The sequence below is a fragment of the Excalfactoria chinensis genome, chromosome 5, assembly GCF_039878825.1.
Source record: "Excalfactoria chinensis isolate bCotChi1 chromosome 5, bCotChi1.hap2, whole genome shotgun sequence".
NCBI classification, from domain to species: domain Eukaryota; kingdom Metazoa; phylum Chordata; class Aves; order Galliformes; family Phasianidae; genus Excalfactoria; species Excalfactoria chinensis.
The window spans coordinates 52,556,056-52,578,262 of record NC_092829.1 but is presented as its reverse complement, the minus strand read 5'-3'; the positions used below and the strand labels follow the sequence as shown (position 1 = coordinate 52,578,262).

General features: G+C 35.0%; 1 long non-coding RNA gene across 2 annotated transcripts in view; it reads left to right on the top strand.

The window, feature by feature from the left end:
- The window catches only part of LOC140253545 (uncharacterized), a 27,375-nt gene extending 5,168 nt beyond the window's left edge, over positions 1-22,207 (top strand). Inside the window, exons 2-3 of one of the 2 annotated variants that reach the window (XR_011903887.1) lie at positions 7,712-7,991; positions 22,040-22,207. This is a non-coding gene — a long non-coding RNA (uncharacterized lncRNA). Of the gene's footprint in view, positions 1-7,711; positions 7,992-10,417; positions 10,553-22,039 lie in introns of those variants that run through there. The other variant, XR_011903886.1, reaches the window with a different exon arrangement.

Genomic DNA, 22,207 nt, shown 5'->3' with positions numbered 1-22,207 from the left:
CAAAAAATGATTGAAAACGCCTTGGGAATTATTTAAGCAATTTACAATATTGTTTAGAAAGGTACATCTGGGCACACTGAGTACAGTCTTTTGTCGTTCATTAGCAATGTATTTAATGAGGGTTTTTTAAGTGATAGATAGTTAAGGTAACAGACAAGTGACAGATTGTTTGTCTTGAACGATTTCCCTATTTCAGGCCCATTACAAAGCAATTAGAAACCTGACAGCATTTTTCCTCTGCATTACTGATCATCTAAAGTGATGAGAAATGAGAGGTGATGAATATTAATTGTGTATTTTCATATAATTATCATAAATTATTACCTCGTCTACTGTGCTGTGAGCGAAGTAAACTCAGTGGATGAAAACTCAGGCAAAGTTGATAATTTGGAAGATTTTACACCTTAGATTTTACTTTATGACTTTAAAGAGTGGTGTCAATCAATCTAAATCAGTCAGATTAACTGAGGGAAAGATAAGGATACCTGTACGTTTCCCTTCTTTGCTAAAGCAGGCCAGCACAGTATTTACTCCTGCACCCTCTGACAAATTATCTCTCTTTTCAAACCTGCCATGTTTACACGCTACTTATATCTATGCCTGTCCAACCTTTTCTGTAAGTATTTACTTAATGTTTGAGGTTTAAAATGGTTTTAAAAGTGGATACTTGGCTGAACCAAGAACTTGCTATTTTCATCTTTTATCACTCACTTGGTGTATATTCATTTGCATTTGCCACCTGTTTGTGCTGTGATTTTTGTCTAGGAAGCCCAATCTCTGCCAGAAATGAGCAGTGCTTGTATGGCTTTAAATTGTTGTAATGAAGGGACTGAATAAGGCTTCTTTTGTTGATATAACTTGATCTAGTTTCTGATTGTAGTTAAAAGTTTAAAGATCCTTACCAATAGCAGGATAGTTAAATGTCATGTTGGTTACTAGCTAGTGCAAAGTGCAATACATCTGAAGGCAATAGAGCAACAACTGTGGTATCTGTAACCTTTGCAAGCATGTCAAATCAACAGTTTATGTTAACAATAGTTTCTGGGTAATGTAGTTATCAAATTAAATGTTTAGTTTTGATATTTTTTTATTGTAGTTGTATTTTTCTGGATAATTGGAATTATCTAGCTTAAGCTAGGATGTATGTTGTCTTTTCAGTTTCATCCAGATGTAGTTTGAAGGTCCTGTTATGCTGTTCTAAGGGCTAGTTCCCACTGAAAGTAGGAGGGCAACAGAACAGCAACTTTTGCATAACTAGTCTAAGGGTTCCATTTGTCTAGGATGTTTTGTAGCTGTTTTCAGTGGACAGTTCTTTGAGGATGACATCCAATGTGGAGGGAATTAGAAGATATCAAGCATCATTTGATTGCTGCCAAGCGTATTGTTATGGGAGAAATCAGTGGCGTAATGCCATTTTTACATATCTACATATGTAAGGCTAGAATTTATTGCTAAAAACATTAGAAACCAGTTGCAGTTGTTGTTTGAGAAATCCATTCTAAGTATGCTATGATAAATTAGTTATAGGTATTAAATAATTCCTTTGGAAAGCTCAGTGTACCTTTCTACGTACACATTTAGGTTAATTTCAGCAGAATTGCATATATTAATCATTCAGTCACTAAGAATAGTTTAAAGAAGCCTTTTCAAGTATGATTTTTGGACATAAACATGGGAAACACACGTGCTGAGGGATTGGATGGGATTCCCATGGGTTGGGTGGAATACATCAGGAGAGGCTGAGGGAGTTGGCCAGTGCTCTGTGTGGTGATTAGGGCAGATCCCTGATATTTAAACAAGGTAATTGTTACATCTGTCTTTAAAAACAACAACAACAACAAACAACACAAGAGAGAGGACTAAGGAAATAGGCTGTATCTCACTGCCTGCAACGGTTATTGAGCAAACCCACGTGGAAGGCATTTCTAAGCACAAGAAGGAAAAGAAGATCGCAATCTATTGCACTTTTGAACAGGAAACAGCAAACAACAAAAATCTAGTAAGTGCTTAGGAAAAACACCATCTGGCATGCGCCACATGGATGCACAACCTATATTGGCAAAAGATGTGCGAGTAAAGCCATTGCAACTTTTCACTCGTATCATTTGTCAAAGTAAGATGTTTAACTTGCTGCCATGTGGTTATTTGTAAAAAAAATCTAATTAAGTAAATATTTTCTTAGCATCGTTCTCAGTCTAAAGATGAAGGCACGAGGGAGACATTTAAGGTATTTTTATACGTTCTCAGTAGAATATACGCTCAGTTTCAGTCAAATAAAAGGGAAACTTCTCAAAATCCTACAGATTTTTAGTTTTTCTTTTTCCTTTTAAGGTTTTAGATTTTTCAGTGTTTGTGAGTCTTTCATTCTCGATCCATCTGCAGATGAATTAGTGGTACAGAAGTATTTCTAATGATTTTATCTTTTCAAGTTTCTAAAGCTATTTAGGTAACAGTTGTTCCTCTTCAGTCTCATAGTAAACTGGAATGTCAAGTTGCAGTACTAATTAACTGATTCCAGTCAGGGGGGTTCGCTGTATTTTTGTACCAATAATATGAAAGCATGATTACAAATTAAAGGTAATGCACAACTTTGCTGGAGGGAAGAAATCCTGTTGTGTGAAGGCTGTGGTCAGGGCATGGCAAGGTTGGCTGCTGGACGGAGAGCCAGGGACAAGCATGATAGCAGGCCCAGCCAAGTCAAGCAGCTGGGTCAGTGAGCGCCCTGTCCTGTTTGTCAGCAGGCTTGGGGTGAGAAGACAAGGAAGAGTCAGAAATGTGGGTTGCCAGTCAGGGTGAGCCTCAGGTCTGGTGAAAGGGTTCAACACAGCCTGCTGATCATTTCCAGGCCCGGCCAGAAGTGATCCTGTGGGCTGAGGTCCCCTGCCTGGCACGGCTGCTGTGCAGGTGGGACTGCGGCTCGGGCCAGGCTGTATGTAAGAGCTTCAGCTTAAAGGCAGCTCCCGCAGAAAGAGATGGAGGTCTGGGCTGGGGACATCCTGCAGAGCTGTCTGGCGGCTCCCCAGGGTCACTGAGAAAGGAGGAGCAGTTCAGCTGTGCCAGTCATGAAGTTGGCCCCAAGCCCAGGCAAAGCCCTGGAAGGGGGATGCGATTAGACTCCATGCAGTCATTTAAGATTCTCGAGGTGCTGCTACCCTTTTTTCTCTGCTTCCTAGAGAAGTGCAGGAGCAGATGGTAGCCACTCGAAGGTCTGCAAGTATAAGTGACGCCTAACTTTTGATCTTTTACAGCTTTTAATTTCCCTTATCATCCACCTAGCTAGTAAGACTGTGCTACGACAACTCAATTTTCTTGGGAGCTCTTACTTTGGTCAAGGAAACATATGCTTTTATTTTTCACTGTAATTTATTTTCCTTAGCATGGAACCTTAATTCCACAGACCTAGAGTATGTTTTGTCTGCACCGGGTATGAAAATGTCCCTTTTTTTTTTTGGTGTTTGGGGTGTGGCAGACAATAAGAATATCGGATGTTGTCTAGTTTTTATGACTAAGTGAGATTAGATATTGAGTGTCATACTCTTGTGTTATCCAAAAAGCATTACTTAGGCATTTTTTTTTTCCTTGCACTAGGTTCTTAACTAAGCAATGTAGTTTTCTTTCTTCTTGTGGGAGTACTGAAGAAAAATCTTTCATGTTTTTCATGGTCTGGAACAGCAGGGTTTTGGTGGGGGAGGTGAAAGAGAGAAGCAGCAGCTTCTTTGTACTCACCAATTCAGAGATCTGGGATGAAATTTTCATTCAAGCCTTTGGCAATATTCCCAACAATTTAGTGGGATACGAGTTTCATACACAGCATGCACTTATTCTGCTACTACTCAGAATGTACTTTTTGAGAAGAGACTGCAGTTTTCTAGTAAACTATAATAGGAAATGGTATTGTGCAAAAGATGGGGAAGATTTGGCTTTCCTAATAAAAGGAAAACGATCATCACTTTGTATTTCCAGCTCTTGCATGAGTTGAGAACAATTTACTTAACACTAATTAGCCAGATGTAAGGTTTACAGCATTATTTCTTGACAAAAGTCCTTTCCAAAGTGATACGGATTATGTACGTAGGTCGCCCAGAAAGTAATGTCTCCTATTTATTTCCACTGAAATGACCGCAGATACGAAAAGCACAATAACACTGTTTGATAGAGCAAATTCTCAGCTACAAAACACTATTTTTTCAGCATATTCACAACCATTAGCCAATGTGTGGATGAGCTGATCAAGATGCTCTTCATTTTTTGATTTGTCAGCTGTGTCAGTCTGTTTGGAGCCTGGCTTGTCTTTCATGTCACTGTCATCTCTGCTGAAATGCACTGTCCACCACCTCACTGTGCTCTCATCTACGGTTTGGTCTCCCTACATGTTCAGCAATTGAAGATGAATGTCAGTGGGTGCTATTTTTTCCACATGGAGGAATTCAGTGGCACACCTTTGCACTTCCACGTCAGGCGCTGCTTTGTCAGAGTGCCCTTCTACTGCCGTGTTTGCATGGCAGCAGCTTGTAACAATACTGATGGTAGGTTCAAATTCTACTTGCTGTGCCACTAGCATCTGCCTCTGACTTGTTAGGCCATTGTAATAAAATATGAGGCATTAGTTTCAGAGCAACCCTTGTACGTAATGCTATCACTTATTGGGTGTATGATTCTGAAGCTATTTTCATAAATATTTATATTTATAAAACCATTAGACATTACTTTGTATCATGTAAGTGATGTAAACAGTGGGTATAAGGAAATCATGTTGAGAATTTTCACCATTTTTATGATTATTTTTATACAGACCTGCACCAGACAGTGTTTCAGGAATGTAGTACTTGAAACATCCCATTCTCATCTGTCAATTTAAAGCTATATTAATATGGTTATCTGGAGCATGCATGCACATAATCCAACAGTAATGCAAGTGCAAATAGAAACAAAATGTCTGGCGAGAAATGCTTTAACAATGCAAGCAAATAATGAATAAATGTAAGATTTCCTTAACTCCCCCTTTATTATTAAGAACTAATATTGCTTTCATTTTCGTTTTTAATATCTTTAGTACATAAATAAAATGCTTTCGCCATGTAGAGAGTGCTTTTCTTGAGAAATCACGCAAGATGTGCATGCAATTATTGAAATAAAAAGAATAATATAAATTTAAACATGTAAATTTAAATAGAATTTTAAAATAAATATTTTGAACTGCTACTGAAAAATTATAAAGAACAACAACAACAAAAAAAAGTACTTGTCCAATGAGGAGTATAAATAAGTTAGATTAAAATGGATGACTGGATAGGTATAACAAAGCGGCGACCAATGAATGCCTAAAGGATGGTTGTTACATCTGATGTACTTCATTGTATATTGTAAGTAATTGCTATCCATAAAAAATGCCATGGCTTCTGTATGAGGCATAATTTGACAGGCAACACCAGTACTAAGCAACAGTGAGTACAGATCCTTGGCAACTGTCATTATCCTGCTGTTGAATTCACATTCAAAACTGTGTGATAACTTTGACCTGTGTAGCTGTTACTGAACCAATGTCTGTTTAAGTATATTTTTCAGTTATGGAAAAAACTGTTATCCTCGAGCAAATCAGTTTCTTAGAAAATCTATATTGTTTTCCATTTAAAGAAGAAATAAGAAGAAATGAGCTTTAGTTTGGCAATAATTATTGTAAAATTCAACTAGAGAAGTAGAATAAAAAATTGGATCTCTCATGCTTTAAAAAAATTGAATCAGCTTGTAGGGACTAAATGAGAGTAAAAGTTTGTGTTGTAGTCATTACAAGATGTCTTCATTGGTTTGTCCATGAATAAACAGTAGCTTTACTGCTTGTAAATGGGACAAAAAGTTGTTAGTTTTTTTGTAGCTTGTTTGTTTGTTTGTTTAGGTCAGTTTTTTTGTTTGTGGGTTGTTTTTTTTTTTTTTTTCCATTTAATATCCCACTTAAATTTCTGTTAGCCTTTTCTCCTTGTATCTCTATGTGGGCATTCTTTCTTGTGTCATAACAATAAGGTCCTCAAGGTCCTCCAAGTTATCTAAATTCTGTTCGGTTAGACAGGAATGTTGCTTAATTAAGGAGTGCCAAGCCATCTTTCCTGACTATGAAGCACTATTTCATAACAAGTTTTTAATGAGATTTCCACATATTAAGTCCTTCGTTTTATTATGTTTAATCTCCAGAAGGATGGGTGCCAGTGTTATGTCTAAATTTGGGTTTTCTTAACGTATAAAGCAGTTCAGCACTACAAGAATGAAATTACTCTTGATAATTGCATGTTTCTCTTTTCTCTTTGAAATCATCTCGGTTAAGATGTTGGAGTTATTATTGGGTACCCCAAGATTCACATATACTGTGTGCTTAAGTGATAGTTATAATGGGAGTAAATCTTAAGAAGAGGCTGAACAAGGACTGAGGAACAAGATAGAAATATCTACAGCAATCCTGTAGCTATTTTCTTTTCATTTACTCTCAGTTACAAAAGGAGCTTTACATATTGTTAAAGTCATAGCCCTTGGCTACACGAGACCAGTTATGTAAAGGTTTATTTGGCACATAGAAATAACATAATCTCTAGTTAATACCAACTGTAGTGTTACTATTCTGTCAATGCAGTTGATGCAATAGTTAGGTTTCTCCATGAAAGAAGGAAGCTAGATACTGAATAAACTAATGACAACTAATACATTTCATTCTACAAACAAATCTTCCTTTGGTTTTGTAGTTGGTTTTTTTGCTGTTTAAATGTGTAACAAAAAGGATTGTACAAAAAAAGCCCTTCTTGCTGTCACTACTCAGAATTTGAAACATAGCATAATATGTTCAGTTATGTTACTCAGATGATTTTTTAATTGAAGTTAAATCTTTAGTATTCCATTGATCATAGTATTTTTTATTTATTTATTTATTTATTTATTTTTTAGTATAAGGAATTCTGTGCAATGCATGCAGATAAATTTGGAAGTTCATGCTTCCTGTGACATCATTTATGTGACTTAAAAAGAGAATATTCTGACAGTAAAGAATTACTTGAATATGAAAGGAGATGGAGGTCTTGATCTCATCCTATTCCTTTCTGTCTTCTTTTTCTTTGATGCTGCTGTTGGCGCAGTTACACTGGCAGTGATTTGGATCTTCTAAAGATAGGATAAAGAGAGGCTGTATGATCTTCATATCGTATCTCATCCAGGTCTTTGAACTGTTGTCTATAGTGTTTTGGTTTTTTTTTTTGCCATTGATAGTAGTCTCAAATTGAAAGTTTGAAGGCTTTTTTGTTCTTCTCATTATTTTAAATGCTTTTTAAACATTATCTATTTCTATGATAGAATTTGATTTTCATTTTATATGAAGGAAGGCTTGTACAGGCTTAGTGCTAGTGCAGTGTAGTATTGCTGAAATACCTACTGAGCTTCACCATCATCCTGTCTTAGAGCACTGTATACCATTTCCATTGTGGTTCTGGCTTATGCAAAGATTAATAGACCTGAAATCTGAAGTAAGTGAATTGATTTGGATTTGCAGAAGCAAGAATCAGGGCGAAACTCTTAACACATTTTTATAATGCTTTTCCATCTTTAATTAAGTTGTTGTGTGCTTTTCAGTGATGAAGTTTTTGGAACTCCTGATAATCAGTTGTTAATAATGTAAGCTAGTGAATAAACAGAGCACAAAAATAAAATTTTGACTATATTTATATTTCTCTTTTAGGAAATGTCTCTGTTCCCCTGCAGAAAACAACTGTTGAGAACACTGAAGGGAACCAAAGCTCTAGATAACTTCTATTTGCCCATAACATGTCTGCACTGAGCAATTGTATCAAGAAGGTCATAACTTCGAGATTGTTCTAAACATCAAACAAAATCAGTTCAGAGCTGTGATGGTCTATCAGATATACAGACAGCTACAAATGAAGCTGTACAGACAATTTCTGTCTCGTAGTATCATCCAAGGGAGACAGACCACAAAGTGTTCCCACAGGTCAACTAAGGTAATCAAAGCTTTTCTCTGTTGCTTTTAATCTAATGTTTGATGCAGTTCTGTCACCTTGTTATGATGACTCAGTTGATATTCTTAAGCAGACCTTGATAACTTTTATTAAGGTATCTTAATTTAACAGGTTCTTAGAATACATCCTTTAAAAAACATATTGATTTTTATTAAATATTTCCAAAAGAAGAATAAAATGACAATAAAACAGGCATCCCAGTTAGCCTTGAAAATTTTTAGCATGCATAGTAATAGGTGGTTAATATTCATCATGTTGATTTTCCTTAAAGGAGAATGTGGTTCTCCATAATGAATCCAAGAATGAGTAGATCCCATCTGGAAAATGCCAAGAAAATAATTGCATTTTGGGATGTACCATAGAGATAACTAAAGTGAAAAGCTTTTTCTCGTTAGTGTGTTCCATTTTGAGCTGGAAAATTGGCATTAACCTAGGCAAATCGAGAAGATTATTGTTAGCCCTTCAATTGTGTGGAGATGTGACCTCACAGTACAAACAGCCTTAAATTTGTTTTTAAGTGTTTTCTTATAATGCTGAATCCAAAACCACTGAGTTGTATCATTGCTAATTTTGTATGATAAGATACATATTTTAATATATCTGTCCCCATGCATATGGAAGTCTTAAACTCTGAAACTCAAAAAGGTAATTTGTATTTACTTTGTTAAAGGGAGTAGATTCTGGGTTTCTTATTAATATGGTTGAGCACTTAACACAGAAGTAGCTACTCTAATTTGATAGCTTGAATTACTTTAGAAATGTGGAAAGAATACAAAAAAGGCTTGGATTTTTATGTGGTCATTTTGTCATTTAAGAAATGTGGAAATTATCAAATATTAAAGATTGCCCAGATAGCGGGATGTTTTAAGTGAAGTATCCCTTCAGCACACACTGAAATGGAGTATTGCCAAGTATTTTCGTGGGAGAGAGATTAAAATCCTAGGCCTCAAACCAATTTTGAGTTTTTCATGGGAACCTCCTGTTGCAGACTAGGATGGAGACCGTATGTCACAAATGTTTGTTCTGAAGTATGAGATTTCATTATGAAATGCCCCCCCTTTATTTTTCATCTCAAACTAGCCTTGCTGTAGTGTTAAACAGAAATTACCTTTGATATAAGTGTTTAAGAAGTGTTATGGGTTTTTTTGTTTGTTTGTTTTAATTAAATGTTAGTTTATTTAACTTTATTCTGCTATCTGCAATAAACATATTGTGCTATCGGGGAAACAAACAATTAACAATAAGCCCCTCTCTGCAGTCACAGTTCAGGCATAATTGCTGTCAATTTGATTGAAATTTTGCCTAAGAGATGCTGTTATTGGTGCTTACTTTTTAAACTAGAACCAATAATCTACAGTGTCCACTGAGAGCATTTTGTAATTAAAGGTTTTCTCAGAACCAACTGGGATTTTTCAATTTTCATTTGTGCTGATAGGTTTTAAGAAACACTGATAAATATTTCGTAGAAGAACTTCATGATAAAGCGATAGAACAGTGTTTCAAGTATTCTAGAAAGTTCAGAGTAAACTCGCCTTGAGACAGACCAAATCTATTTTGCCTAACACAACCCGATTTATTTGTAGGCTGTATTTTTTAGCTCACATGCTAGGAACTAAATTCTTACACTCTGAAGAGTGTTAATGTCTATACATCCCGATTGCCTTTTTGCACAATTATAAGCATTCTTAAAAATTGTATATTATTTAAAACTGCAATAATCTCAGATTCTTCTTTTAAAATCTGAAACTGGTCTTTTTTTCCAGCAGAATTAGAAGCGCTCTCTGTTCCTCTGTTTCACAACTCTGGCATGTCCAGAAGGCATTTGAGGTATCTGAAGTTATTAAGCAGCAGCCAAATGCAATCAAAGTCACAGCTTACAAGAATGGCAAAAGGAAGATCTTTGCTAAAGTTTTGCTGTCCTAATCCAGTAGCATGTAATAAGAGGTTTGTTTGTTTGTTTTTTCTACATGCATTATCTTTATTTATAGCTTTTGCTTCAAATCCCATTGCAAATCTTTTTTTTCCTTTTAAGTTACATGAAATTCTTCTTTCTCTGCATATTATTCCTAAAAGGTGACTTGTTACCAATTCTTATAAACAGTAAATCAAACAAGCTATGGAAATACAGGCAGGAATAATATACAATATTACTTCTTAGGAAAAGATGAGAGCTCAATGCTTTTAAAACAATCTTTTTAAGGATATATATTTTCCTCATCTTGTGATCTTGTGGCTTCCAGCAATAATCACTAAAACACTAAATGACTCATAGCACAGCTGCAGATTGGTAAATTAATTGAGAATGGATTTCTGATTTCCAGTTTATTTATTTTTTTTTTTCTGACTAAAAAAGATCATAAAGTAAGTATGTTTGTAATCAGTATTCCTTACCTCTTGTATCCATTTAGCTGCTGGAGGAGTGCACTGAAAAGCTGATTCTGAACATGGTTGCACAATGAGAGTTCTTGGCAGACAGCACTGAGGCACTAGAACCTAAAGACATACCCCATGATGCCGACGTTTACATTTCAACTGAAGAGACCTTTTTTAGACCCATTAAAAAATAGGGGGGGGGAAAAATAAAAAATAAAAGAAAATGAACAACCCAAACAAAAACAAAATGAAGAATCCCCAGCAAATGGCTTAAGGGTTGCAATTAAAAATTATTTTCATTCTGTCTTTTTGCATGGTTTAACAAAACTAATGTTTACTCATTTACAGCTCAGTAAGAGGATAATGTGCTTAATGAAAGAAAAATCTACTGACAGCCACATTTATTGCCCTTCATTAGCATTGGTACTTAATTTAATATAGATCTGAATAGACATTAGGGAGCCTGCAGGAGGTTAAATGGTGAAAATGTAAAGAGATTATTGAATTTACTGTTTAGTTTCAGTGACATCAAACAGACAAAATTAATTAAGCTTATTCCACTAGTAAAAATAATCCAGGATGTAAGATTGGAGTCATTAATGTTGTTGTTTATAATTTTTTGAACATTTATTCCAGCACTATGGAATATCTGCTCTATCATGCTGTATTAATTTTACATTTTTCAGTAAGGCCATTATTAACAATATTCTTTTCTCCTCATTCTCTTATAAGTCTGCTAATTGTGTTGGGTTTATTTGTTTGTTTGCTTTTAATAAGGGAAAAACTGTTTCTGAGTCATTTACATTTTAAACATGAATAAATCTTTGTCATGTTTTAATATCATGAAGTCCATTCCGAGAGTTCTGCGACAAATTTGGGGCAACGTTTAATAAAATTAAGTAGAGTTTGGAATCAGATTGAAGATATCAACTGGGCATTATATTAAATGATTAATTCAGCTGGCATTTGTGTTAAAGAACCATTAATTAATAGAAGTTAATGTATTACTAGAAGCAAAACGTTTATTAGTGTATAGTATGTATCGCTCTAGTTGCAGTGAGAAATGCAAGAAAAATTGTCTAAAGTTAATGAAAGGGTTCAAGGTGTATAATCTTGTAAGAGTAAAGGCAGAGATGTTTTTAAACACGTTAGGGATAGTAAAGGAGAAAATCAAAACAGGAATAATTCAACTAGTGAGTATATATTTTATATACATGTTCTTTATATATTATCTTCACATTCTGGGGCATGTTTATTTTCTCATGTATTTCCTTTCGACGCAAGTGTTTTGTTTCATAAAGCACCCATAATTAGCTTTTGTTGTCATGGGTGTTAAATCTTCCATTCTGTATTTACAAATACTGAGATGATCTTTCTGTAAATTCTTTGCAGATTGGTATTATTTAATGCAGATGACATTTCAGGAAGATATCTATATAGTACTCATAGCTGACTGTCCAAGAAAATGACTACTGTTTAGTTATTTGTATATAGATAAAAATCTGATATTAATTAGTAGCACGTTTATGATCTATGTGCTGTAACTGAAGGGTCATGTAAGCATTCACGGAGGTATTCAGGGATGAAACTTAAGTTAGTAAGCCTGTGTCTTACACTGTCAATTTTATATGGAATAAATTCTTTTGGTAACATGAAAATTATTCTGGTACAGAGAATTCATTTTCTAGAGTGACTACAGTGAATGGTCTATATATTCAGGCATAGATAATTTTATTTATTCTTGAAAAATGTATGATAGAGCTGATATTTGCACTCTGAGCATCATTGAAAGGATATTATCATTTCAGTAATTTTGTATGAGTATTGCTACAATTTGTTACCAAATCTTCCCTGTCTAGCATATAGCTGAACATTAAGATAGATTTTCAGATTCATTCTTTATTTTATTTCTTTCGTTTTCCTCTTTCAAGTCGAGTTCAAAACAAAAACTTCTGTGCTTTGTCTGCTGTCTTTGGCTGTGTTTCACTGTAACATGCACTGCTGTTCTTTTAGCACCAAAATGTTGGCACATGTTACTGAAAATTTCACACCATCTCTTGCTGGATCAGCAAGCTTAACCTACCAAAATCTGGTGTTGTTGAATGGTTTTTGACTGATAATCAATCTTTTTGCTGCTCGACAGTTGTTGCTGGGACACAGACTAGAGCAGGTGGCAGATGTGCCTTGTCTTTTGAGAAAAGAAAGAGTAGGTGAGCTTGGGCACAAAGTAACATATTGTGTGTCCATTAAAAGGGTAAGTATAACAGGAAAAAGTCACTGCTTTAAGTAGAAAAAGCACCAGTATCAGAAATAGGCCTTTTTCTGCTCCCGTTTACAACTTTAATAGAACTGGAAAATGGCACTAATGTAAAACTCCATGTGCTCAGAAATCAGAACTGACATTAAAAGTGCTGCTTCTCTAAATAACATCCCACAGTACTCTGGCTTGTATTTTTTGTTATTTATACATAGTATGAGAGTATGGGTCAAAACTATATTTTAAATTAGCTTCAGTATATTGAAAATTGATTTCAGAGATGTATAAATGTAGAGAGGCAAACAGTGTGTATTTAATAGTGGTTCTTTTTTTCTAGCCCAAGACAAGAAAGAGAGAATAAGGTATTATAACTTGTTGGTGCGAATGTACTGATTGCTGCGTTAAAACTCTTAATGCATAGACAACAAGTTCAAACTTCACCAGCAAATCCCTTTTGCAAAGTGATCACGTGAAAATTAGACTTTTTATGTGTACATTTTCACGTAAATATTTGCAAAGTCAGCATCCTCATTGAAACCTGTATTTTAAATATTCAACCAGTCATGAAGTGTGTCAAAGTCATATTGTCTTGCACATACTTTCATTGCTTCAAGAGGCATAAATACCTGGCATAATTAGAATTTCCAGTTCTGGCTTTCTCCAGTTGATTTGGATTTATTCTGCTCCTCACCCTTCTTACATATTAAAATTTAAGCTGTGATTTGGGTTAAATGGATAAGAATGCAGAAATAGTTGACTAGTTTTATCATCTGAGATAAAAATCGAAAACTATCAGTTCTGTTGATTTATTTAAATGCTAATAATCAGTTAAAGTGTCATTCCAATTAGCTAACAAAAAAGAACCAAGTCTCAAGCATTTAAAATATACTTTGGACAGACTATTGTAGAACTTGTATGTTGCAGAACTGTGCCAGAGAGTTAATGCTCTGTGGTATGTTATTATTCCATGTAATTTACATATGATGAACACCTGTGTTTGTATGTAATGATGGTTCACTGGAAATATATTGGAAAGCAAATACATGTGTGTTTGTTTGAAGGCGTTTGTATGTATAACAGTTGCTGAACTTTAAGAAATAATAGATATGCTTATTTATTTTTTCCAATACCTCTTGTTTCTTCTGTCAGCTGTTGCTGTAACTCCATTGCATCTTTGCAATTGAATTTCAGGTGTCCAGTGTATGGCTTCATTTTTTTTCTTCATTAGTTATGAACCTAAGGTGATAATTAGTGCTTTCTATTTAGTTTAATTCTAGTTATAGTAGCAACCTTGCATAAGAAAATAGTCATTTAGATATTAATCTTCAATAAAATGTTTGTGCATTTTATTCACTATTACAGAAAATTTGGCCACATGTAAGTTTCCATACTGTATTTTTTTAAGTTTCTGTGCTAGCCATTAACCTTGAATATGCTTGAGAATTACTAAGTTGGAGATAAAGGAGTTTGGAATGACCCATTGGATTTGTAGTCGGACTGCAGTCCAAAACCAGGTTATGCTCTAATTCACTGTACTACTGAGAGTGATTTCTGTAGGAGCCTTCAGCGAAGTGAAATTAAGCATTAGTATTTTTATATCACTATACTGACCAGACATACAGCTCACCTGTAGGTAGTCTCATTGAATACAATACCTTATTTTAGCTGTGCTGATCTTAAGCTGAATTGCTTTCTGAAGACAGCATTTTGGCCAAAATGTTTTTGTTGATCTGCCATGCTCGTATATATTTTTGTAAGTCACAGTGACAAGGCTTCCTTGCTGAAGCATGGGCCACTTTGCAGATCATATAGGTCACTTCATCTAATTAATCCATTTTATTACTAGGGTGTAGGGCATTATTTATGACCTGCCTCCACATCTTGTGCTGTGGATAACTGTATTAAAGGAAGTTTTTTGTGTTCTGTGGTTTTTCACCATGAGTGAAAATATATTCACGTTCTATTATACAGATTGCTATGTTAGTTTGGTGGCTGGATTAAAAGATATCATGTCCTGTTCTGTTTATTTAGGAGTGTTGGCAAGCATGTTTATATCACATTTTTGGTACAAATATAGCAAGGTACAAGATTCAGTCCAGTCATTCTATTGAAGACATTTACCATAACAGTATATTTTGTTTTAATAAACAAGATTTTCTTGTCTCAAATTCACCATTATACAGTTTTAAAAATAATGCTTTGAATATGTTTAAAAAGTGGAAGAGCTAAGATGGTGCACTTTATATTTATTTACTATATTTAATAGTGAATGAGCATACCCTCATTTTAGCTTTTTTTCAACAATAACTTTTATAAACATTTAAACCTCAGATAGTATGATTTAATAATTCTGTAAATGTATTGCTAGTGTCTATGAACAGATATGGAAACAGTTAGCTCATTAGGTTGATTAGGAAATGTCTCATTTCCAAGTAGCATTGTAAATAAAAGTATTCTTGCTACAAACACTTATAACAAGCGTTTTTTCTCATCAAAATGTAAGAACTGGAGTTTTCACATTTAATTTTCTGGAAAAAAAATACATGTCCTCTACGATCTTGAAATTAACACCTTTTATTTTTCTTGTAATCTCTGTAAATTGTTATTATTTATAAGTGCAATTAAAATGGATTTTAAGGTGGAAAAAAGAATATACTATAAATTAATCATAAAAGTATGCAAGAATATGTATTTGATTCGAAATTGTGAGCCTATTTGTCTTATTGTATAGGTTGAAGATTTCAAAATACACCACTTACTGGAAGTTATACAAGTTTGTTCCTGAATCATCATATATCAAAATGGTCTTGGATTCTTTAGTTAGAAAATAGCTTAACCATATCCTGACAATTAGAATAACAAAGATCCTCATTGTTGAGAGAGATGCTAGTGTAAGAGATTATATTTTAGATACTGGTTCTAATGGATAATGTACTTAGTTTTTCCATGGTAAAATATTTATATTCTAATTATTGCAGATATTTACAGCCCTGTCTTCTTGTGATTTTCAATTTGAAATGGTAAGTATCCACTTCAGAGCTATTTTGGGACCCTTCATGGTACTAAAAGTTTCCTTTCTAGCTTCTCAACAGAAATGAACTTTTTAGTGTTTGATTTCCAGAAATCTAATGGTATGATCCCACCTTTAAAATGCTGCATCTCTTCCTCCTTTAGATTTTGCAATTAGCGAACTCTGCTGCTTCTTTTGACACCAAAAGTAAAGGTGCATATAGTGTTCCCTCAGTCATTTCCATAGCAGATTTTTAGACAAAATGTCAGTCTAGACATACTGATGGTTCAGTAACCATAGTAAATGTATGTTGTCTGGCTTTAACTTTATTTCCTAGACATTTTTTCTCCTGTGCATTAATCTTGGTATTTTCTTAAAGAAATAAGAGACATCTTTGTGGTGTACTTTACCTTGATGATGTTTCTGATCTGTAAATAAATTTTCCACCGTGACAGATTGACTAGATTGATTTCTAGGAGCTCGCAATAGGTTTTGTGGAATGAGGGATGACAACTAGAAGGTGTAAACTGATAGCCAACTGTGATAATATATATTTGTGTATGTGTATAAAGTGGCAATACACACAAAATGTGTGTATCTATGTATAATGCTGTTTTTTTAGACTGGGCAATTATTTTCCAAACATAGCTTTAGAATTATGTATTGAATGGAAAGAATATGGAAGCGCTGAGGTACAGCAAATGCACTTAATGTAATTAAATGTGAAAAGCATAGCTCTGTTTAGTCAGTAGTCTGATTTGACCTTCCTAGTCTTGTCATAGAAGACAGATCCAGGGTAAAGTTTGAGAATTATTTATGCATAGAAAGAACCAGGGTTTGGAAGGCAATTTTGTCCATACCTTTTGCATAATCAGCTATCTTGGTCTGTGGAACCTTTGTCTTAGTTCCTTTGCACTAAGCAGAACTATTACGATGCAACATTCTTTAAGTAATGCAAAACATTGAGATGTCTATCCCTGATAACTTGCAGACTGCAGTAAGAATTAATTTGAAATATTTCATACTTAAATCTCTGACCTTTGATATAAAATCCTCCAAAACAAAATTGGTTGATTGCTGTCCCAGTCTAGAAAGAGACAGTCTTATCATCCTAGATCCAAGAAATCTAGAAGTTCAAGAGACCTTCTCTCTCTTTTCCCTGACAAATTGAAGAAAACTGTTTGCATTGCGAAGTGTCAGCCTATCAGATGAACTTTGGGCTGAGGTGTAAAGCCATAAAACCTTAACCTTTCACCTAGACTCTGTATGTTTTTGTTGATGCAGCCTCTTACAGATTCTTCTTATTTATGCTGTTTGCCATTTACACACATATAATTCCCCAAGTAATTTCTGATTTGAGTGTAAATAAGGGAGAAATTCATATGAAATGGCATAAAGAAATATTAGTTATTTTAAACTACCTACATCAAATTTTGGATTTCTTGAAACCATCTTAATTGCTGCTGGTCCGCTTGAGTGTAATGATAGGAAATTTTGCTTAAATTTTAGTATTGATTCCTTGTTTAAGTTGTTTGACTAATATCAGAAATTACTATGGCTAATCATGTATGTATTTTCAATTATTTCCCGAAGACATTACAGGAAACTTTCATCATTCATTGATAAAGCTAAACCTATGTTTGTGCTTTGGGAAAAATATGTAAGAGTATTTTCACCAGCTGGGGGTCCTCTTTAGTTTTAATGGATGCTAACGCAATGACCTTTTTTCTTGAAAAGCTCGTGGAAAACTTCAGGGCAGGGGGATGAAATATTTTGATTGGCAGAAAAGATGGGATGTTTATAATTTTAATCAAATTTAGAATTAAGACATACTTCAAATAATATGTCAGACTAGTGTTAATGAGTTTAAAATCTAATGACAACAGCTGTCATTTTTAGTTAAATATAGCCATTGTGCCTATGGCAATAAATGACACTTCTGAACATGCAGAAACAAAAAATTCTCAAGTATTTAAAGGGAGTGACTGTAAACTTATCTAAACCCAGGAATGTGACCTGGGCATAATGTATTTCCCAAATACAGAGGCTTCTTTAACTTGAAGAAAAGACATAATTGAATGCAACATTACATGTTCTTACTACTCAGACATTGGTATTTTCTCTTTTTTCACAAATATATTTCAGAGAAGTTTGTAATTTGTTACATTACATATATATAAAAAGTTTTGGATTCATTTGTGCATTACTGTGTTGCTCCCTTTAAAAGGCATTGCTAAGTTTTCACAATCTGTATTAAAAAGCATTAACTGGGGAAATTATGTCCCATGTTTAATAGAAACAAATATTTTTTTACAGAGTAATTTTGGTTTGATAGAGCAAATTCTCAACTACAGAACATTATTTTTCAATGTTGTCAGCTCCATTAGCTATGCCTTTTCACCATTGTTGGAGAAGGGCATGTGTGCCTCGCTCATACAGATCTGTACCAGTGGAGGTGATGCAGTGTTTCACAGCTGATACAATGTCATTGTTGCTGGGGCAATGTTGCCCATACAGTCCATCTTTCTTTGGCCTGAACAGATGGAAGTCAAAAGGTGCTAAATCTGGACCATTCGGTGGCTGTGGTAGGGCAGTCCATCCAAGATAGGCAATGTAATCCACAGTCTTTAAACTGATATGGGGCTTGGCATTATTGTGTATTTGTGCACAGTTTGCTTCATCTGCACTTCTGTGTCGGATGCTGTTTTGTCAGACTGCCCCATTGCTGCCATGTTTTGCACAGCAACAAAATGTAATGGAATATTGGTGACTGAACCTCTATTATTATATCACCAACATCTGCCACTGATGTCGTGGGCCAACATAATGAAATAGGAGGTATTATTTTCAGAGCAGACCTCATATGTCTAGTGTATGGGAAATTGGTAATCACAGCCTGAGCCTCTGATTAATCAGCTGAGGTAAGTTTTGGGTCAGCTGTGGGAGCACAGGTGAGGGTAATTAAGCTGTGCTCCCAGAAGGGGTGGAGTCTGACTCTACCTCCTCTAGACCTCATTTGAGGCCTGACCACCTTTAAGCAGCATCTCTTTGAGGTTGCTCTTTGGTGGAGATTGCCTCAGCATTTTTAGCAGATTGAAGGCCTCTGTTGGGTGAGTCTTTCCTTTAAATAACCTTTTAGATACTTATCACCACCTCTCTTGTACTATCTTTGCATTTTTGTCACTATACATCACCGTACAGTCTTGCTAGTGGATTCCTGGTTTGTGAATCCCAGAAGATAAATACCACACTTCTCGGATCAGGAAGGATCATGGTGGCGTAAGGATGTATAGCTGTATTAATGTTCAGATAATTTTGGTTAGCAAAAGTAATTTGTTGCTGTAAATTTAAGGGGACACAAAGACACTCAAATGACTGATTTTTATGTCTACATTGTTCTGAAACAGTGGAAGCATACTAACTGCCTTGTAGTGCCTGCCCTCTGTGCATGTAGCAGACTCGTTGATGTCTTGTTCAGCCCCAGCTAGGAACAAATGGTCATGCTTAGCATTTTGTGGCCATTCTTAATTTTGGAAGGTTTATTCCTGTTGTGTTTGAAGCCTCCTTGCTGGCTTATGCTGTAAAGTATAAATAAGCTTGACTTTCAGAGTAATTCTCCCACCAACCCTAAGGGGTGTTTTAGATATAACCTTAAAGGGTGGGCAGAATGTATCTTCATCACATTCTTTGGATTAGGCAGCAGTAATCTTCCCAAATTTGCCTTACGGCATCTACTTGCTCTTATTGTTCAAGGCCAAGCAGGCTGTAGGTTTTACCTTCTGTCATCTTTCATTATGATTTCAATCAGCTGCCAGTTGTTTTCCAAGTATCAGTCTGCTCAGGAAGAAGTCATACTACACTTATTAATGTTGATACCTAAACAGAAAACATTCTTTTACGGTTACCCCAGCCAAGCAGTAACACTTCCTCATATGGGAAACAGCATAAAACGTGTCCATTAAAATGAATTCATCAATATCCTATCCAACTGAATCACAGCACAGACTTGGATTAGGTTTTTTCAATGCAAATTAGGGCTCCCTCATCCAAGGTTAATCCTTCTGAAACTTCTCTGAAAATAAACCTCTCTGTAAAATCCATGGATGACAGTCTATCCATCTTTTAACTCTCTTGTGTTAACTGAGGTCTTAAGATCTGTTTTCAAGTGTTAGTGGAGATGTTTTTCTACCAGTAGCTAAACTAGTCTTGTAACCATCTATTTATTAAGATATCGTTGTTTACCGGATAGGTCAGTTGTATTTGTGATTCAAGATTTGCTGTTCATGTGAATTTTGAGCTGCATCTTCTTCATTACTGCAGCTACATACCACTTGGAACCTGTAATTATAGATGATAACACACAAGGTTGTTAATGCCATTCAGTAAAGTCTCTGCATTTCTCAGTCTAGCATTGTTAATTTAGCCAATAGAGGCAAGAACTAGTGCTGTTTGTCTGCATTCTACCTGATGTTCTGGTTTTATATATACTGTGTAAAATGGTATTTGGAGTCTGTCTACTTATTACTACTGGCATTGGCAAAGTCCTTTGATGCTGAAACCTGATCACTGACAATGGAAGTGCTGTGAAATTTTAGCAGCTGATTTCTAACAAATTCATGTTATGTGCCCGTGCCAATTGGATTTCACAGTGGCTACAGAATGCATTCCATACAACTGTAAATGTATGTGTGCTGTCTGAGAGATAACGGTAAGGGAAAATTTGTAAATTTGCAAAGAACAGGAAGAGCTCTGGTGGAAAAAAATCAGGAAAATTGTAATTATGTTGTATCTGCGTTAACATGAAAATCAGATCTGTGGAATGAAGCAATTAGTACAGAGTAACTTAGATCTGCTCTACACAAGTAAGAGTTCTTACTCTGGGCCAGCACTTGTCTATGCAATGGACTTATGGGACTGCTTAGAGTAAACTGTTCACTCACCCAAATTAGTTTGCATACTCTGAAGTATTTCTGTGATGTGAATGAAAGGATGGTAAGTGGAAGCTATAAGTTCCTAACTTAAAAACTGCAGTATTTGTTTAAACTAGAAAGCTAACATAGATGCTTCACGTGGAGGGAAACAGACTCCACTAGTTTGTAAATGCCTCAAAATAAAATTTATTTACATGTTGAGAAATAGCTTTGGTTACAAAATGACCCCCACTGGATTAATAGCTTTGTAAATACACAACCTCAGTCATGGTAAATGACTGAACAAGAGCTTAATTCAGTAATGCTATCTAATTGACTTTAGAATCCACTATGACGTTCCGTAGGTTGACAGTTGAGGAGGATATTTAATAAAGAAAATAATCTATGGTTTATTCTTTTATTCTTTTTTATATTCACTACCTGTATCGGTGTTGGTGGAACAGTAAATTGTGTTTTGTCTTAGACCAGCAAATTTGGGCTGCTTATCTTTTTGTGGGTTAGAGAATCCATATCTAGTAATGTAATCAACATATACTCTGTATTTAATAAGAAAGTAGCCTCGTGATATGAAGATTTGTGAATAGAAATGATTTTTCAAAAGAACTGTCATGTATCTACATTGTCCAACTGTAATGAATCAGTATGAGACGTACATTTTGGAACTTATGTAACATGGTCTCATTCCATTAACATCAATTGCAATTACAAGACTAAGGATCAAATTTTTAACTGAGTTTATCATCTAACTCCCATTAATTTTAGTTGTCTTAGAACATTAAATAATTTTTAAAGGCCATTAGTTCTTAAGTTTTGAATGCGTTATTATCAGTAAAATGTTTATTGCTGCAGTATTGCTAGAGATGCTTACTGTTTATACTTTGTGTGCAATGTACAATGATATTCTTTAAAGATTTAATTGTATGTGCATTTTGTGCAGAGCACTACACCACGTAGAGGTCAATTTCTAGTGCTCAGGAAAGAGGGAAACAAACAGTTGATGTGAAATAAAGGTGTCACCTGCGTGATGCAGTGTCAGATATGAAATTCAAGTGATGTACAAGAGGGTCAAGCTTAATTTTCCTGAAGCAGAAGAAATGAGAGACATTTCATTTTTGTAGGTGAGAAGTGAAATGTTCCTCTCTGCTCGCTGAAAGAGGCATGCTAAGGTGAATTTTAATTATGACTAAATTGTGGTATTACTCTTTCATACCCTGAACATCTGTTCCCTTCAGGAACGATGATTTATGCAGGCTATCACTGCAGACAGCTTGCTACAGCTTATGTCACGGTTAGTAGGAAGCTGGTGGTAGTATTTCAGAAAATACCAGCACTGAAGTCAAGACAGGCCAGTGTGTATTTTTAAGGTAATATGGAAAGGGGGGCATGATATGTTCATTTTTAATTCTGAAGCCAAATATTGACTTGATTGTTTTTTTTTTTTCCCTTCTTTTTCTTTCAGACCATCTGTCATGAATGAGGAAAGTAACTTGGACAGTGAATGACCTGGTTCTTTATAATGGTTTCAACAAAAGAAAATGAAGCTGTCATTTCCAACTGCATGTAGAAAATTGTTGACAAGAATTCTGACAGACTTATAGTGTTTAAGAACTGGATAAGGCAGGGTAAT